Source organism: Rhyacophila brunnea, unplaced genomic scaffold (genome assembly GCF_057557595.1).
Source record: "Rhyacophila brunnea isolate RB1 unplaced genomic scaffold, BYU_Rbru_1.0 scaffold_14, whole genome shotgun sequence".
In the NCBI taxonomy this organism is placed as follows: domain Eukaryota; kingdom Metazoa; phylum Arthropoda; class Insecta; order Trichoptera; family Rhyacophilidae; genus Rhyacophila; species Rhyacophila brunnea.
The window spans coordinates 15,907,055-15,911,370 of record NW_028232796.1 but is presented as its reverse complement, the minus strand read 5'-3'; positions in this window follow the sequence as shown (position 1 = coordinate 15,911,370).

The following is a 4,316-nucleotide window of genomic DNA, read 5'->3' as shown; positions in this document are numbered from 1 at the left end:
GTTCCTGTTCATCGGGCTCTTAAGAAGGCATGTCCCCACTCCACGACTCTGTACGCAGTTCAATTAGAAATTATATCGTAGAATTTTGCTATTGCGCATACTTAGCGGAGTGGAGGTGCTCCTTTGTAAAGTAAAAGATCTATAGAACTGGATACTCAGTGGTACCCATAGAGGTATTAAATAAAAAGAGGGGCAAGGCATTGGCTTTCTCATACAACTGAATGAAGCTGGCCAACAATAGCCGACAACTTACGAGAAATAGCGAACGTGATCACGAAAGGATTTACTTTGGCCTTTTGGCCGTCGTTATAACGTACTCATATAATATAATAATGTTAACGTGGTAGTTTTGCCTCAACTTGATTACCAGCCTGCCTCACCATAATTTTATATAACCTGCCTGCTTCACCATACTTTCATATAACCTGCCTAGGTGGTACCCAAGAGGCAGAAGATGTCGACGAAATAGTTGAGTTTTGCAAAAGTACGTGGTAACGCAACTCACAGAATCAAGAGGAATGGAATCATCTTGAAGAAGCCTTCATCCAGGCTGGTGATCATTATTTTTTGATCTATGTAAAATTCATATATTTGGCTGCATTTTTGGAATCACATCATCTTGTTTGTTTGTATGTGTATATCAGTGGCAGTCGGTCCATACATGCGGTGGTAGATACGGCGCATACCTCATAATTCTAAAATGAAGAGGCTTTATCTCGTGTATATCTGTGTTCCTGAGTAGGTACTATAGTTTTTCAGAAATACTATATTCTTTTTACCTTTACTATAATCAGCATAAAAAAAGATGGCAGCACTGATATACCGAAGGATGACCCTTGGATGGCATTTAATATTGAGGATGCTAAGGGGTGTTAGGGATGTCACTGTCAAAACGAGTCATTATTATGAGGTTAAATTCAGCGCTCGAAATGGAAAAGTTTACGAACCGGTGCGCTCGATTTACATAGTCATCAAATCGTACGTGTATTCTAGCTCAGACGGTCAACATATTTTTTCCACGAGACGGAGCGATGATTTTACAAATTTCACGAGCCGGAATGGCGCTCCGGTGCGTTCCGTTCCATTTCGAGCCCTGGTTAAATTATTTAAAATGTCATCTACATTCTAGTGTCTCAAAACTGTTGGCAATGGTTATTGTTATTAGTAATAAGTTAATACTATCAACTATAGCCAACAGTTTTGAGACATTAACTTTGTCATGTAATAACTTATTATGTGACAAAGTTACAATTATTCTTTTAGCATAGTCCTCTGAAAAATATATGACAAGACCAATAATAAATTTTTAAATCATTGTCCTGTAAACATGCAAATTGTCACTATCATGGGCCCCGCATCGTGAAGCGGGCCCCCAGACTAGGATCTGTGGCGGCCCCCCTACCTATCGTTAAGGATAAAGTCAGTGTAACGCTCTACCGTAGCGTTTTCCAAATGGTGTAAGCGGTAAAATTAACGTGTAGGTATATTTAGTGTTTTATTGTATATACATCCATTTGAATTATGGAGATGTTGAGTATATACACAATTAAAAATTATATCGTACAACCACATAATTCTAAATAATAATATTATTGAAGGAAAATAGCGCCACAGGCGACATTTTTTTTTACTATTAAAGCAAATTTGTGATGTGTGTTTGTCTCACTTATCTGGTCGACTCGCCTCGCCGGGCCCCTCCTGAGCCCGGCCCCCAGGCTAGAGCCCTGTCAGCCCCTCCCTTGTGGGGGCCATGGTCACTATCGACCTTTTTGCTTAAACTAATCAATGATATAATATATTTTTAGAGCCTGTACATTAGGAGCAAAATTAGTAATTGATATTGATTTTGTTTATATTATGTTTGTTAGATACAGAGTTCATAATTCTAAGGCCCTCCTCCCACGGAGCAACTAAAATTCCAACCAGTATCTAGCCAATGTATTCCAATGGCGGCTTGCTGACGGCGAGACTGGAATCTCTGTTTCAAACGGTCGCGAAGAGACGCGACATGCCAGTTGTGCGGTCTCTCAAGTTTCCAGTAACTGTAAAACAGTGGTGCCAATATCATTAGATACGGTGAAATATCATATTTTCTTACCAAAATTGGTAGCACTACGTACTACAAGTAACTTAACTCGCATAACTTGACTCGCTCGAAGACATTATTTATTAAATATTAATCGGAAAATTGAAATAACCTAATTGTATTCGAGTAAACGCAGCAGCGTGCGTGTAGTCAGTTTTTGTACAAAACAGCTGATGGTCCAGTTTGAGGTTGTGATTATTATTTCAAGTGAGTTGCAGTAGCGCCGTGTGCGAAGCATCACATTGGACAGTTTATGAGTTCCTTCACAAACCAGTTCCGTCAGATTTCAATTGCGCAGTGGGAGGAGGCCTTAGAGTATAGGTATCATTCTGTGGTAAACTACTATATTATACACTTTTTTATCACTCAAATAATGTATGTTGTATGATTTCATATGTCCATATAACAGTAGTCCCCAACCATTTTTGGTTGGATGAGCCTTTGAAATATCTTGTGGAATTCTTATCCGTCTGGTCACGATAAATAATGACCATTTTCACTTTACATCTGACCACTGAGTCCATAGCTCAGTAAAATCTTTCAATATTGTTTCTTAACTCGATCACAAAAATTGTGGAAAGTTGTATGTGGCTTCTGCAAATTTTCACAGAACTTTCATTGGAAATCGCTGCCATATTTATTCTGAAATCTTTGTCATTCTTTTTTAAGATGTAAAAGAATGCATAGTAATAAAAAAATAATGTTATTTTTTAAAAAAACAATTTGTTATGTAAGTATAGTGAAAAAAATAATACACCCATTTTAAATACAAATATTTTAATTGATCATGTTAGAAATGCAGCATAGATTCAAAAATTGACAAAAATATTTGAATGGCACATTAAAATGAAGTATAAAAAAATCTGTGATATAGGCTATTTTAAAAAATTATAATCACAATCTTCCACTTGTGTTTCACAAACATCACACATACACAATACCATTAAGTTTAACAACCTTTCAATTAAATATTATATTATTTAATATGCTTGGTTTAACTTTAATCAGTTACCATTTGAACCCTGTACAGTGTACAATAAGAGCAAATTTGCGATTGGGAATTACAATTATGGAGGAATTAAGTAAATGGGAAGCAATTTATAAGTTGGAATATCGTCACTATAGGATTGGTTTGTCGAATATCCGTTTTTGTCGAAATCAACCTTATAATGCAAAATGATTTTTTGTATCTAAACGGACCAGAACCATCATTTTCTTTAAATTGCTTTGTAATGAAAACAGCATTTGTATGCTGTAAAAACAACAATTTAAATACCTCCATGTATTTAAATATAATGTAATTTGTTTTTCATCTCCTGAACATTTTACATTTGGTCTATTCGACAAACCAATCCTACAGCGACGATATGTTGGGCTTAAATTTTCTCATTAGCCACTTTTCAAGCAATAGTCACTATCACCAGAAATAACAGGTTTGATATGCCTAAATTTGCAGAAAACCTGTACATTAAAAGGGAAAATGCCCAGCTTAGCCACTTAATTAGACTGCAGTGTTGATTATTTTATTTTAGAATTATTTTTTTGCCAAATTCAACAAAAATACTGTAATTTTGAAGAATTTAATAGAGTAAAATTGTCAAGAAAAATTGTAATATTAAATCATATTTTAATTTGGTCTCAAAAGAATAACATGAGTACTTACTGTTTTTTTTTTTCATGTTCGATCATAATATGGACCTCCACAGAGTGGAGGTTAGCCATGTGAGCCACTTGCTCAACCTATTAGATTCATACATACGTTGAAAAACAACATGTGAATTTGCCAGACCCAGGATTTATTCGAACCCTGAAAGCTGACGCGGTAACCACTCAGCCATCGTGGGTTAATAATAATATGATGCTGCAAACCTCAAATAAACTAAAGCACCGAAACAGTGTTCACAACATTACAAAACTATATGCCTGCCGATAGTTCCTTTTGCTTTAGGTAATTGTTTAAAAATAACCATATTATGATAGAATATAGATAAATTCATTTCACACAATATGTATAGAATCACATCATAATAATGTAAGTATTATGATTTTGTTCTCAAATATGTAAGTTTGTAGGAATTTACTTAATATTTGCACAACTCCATTCATTTTTATTTTAAGTATTTGGGCCACCATTATGAAATATGTACCATTATTAAAATCTTATCAATAATTAGGGTTCAAATCCGTGCACTTTATAATAGTAAATAATTATTTATCGTTATACCTGACA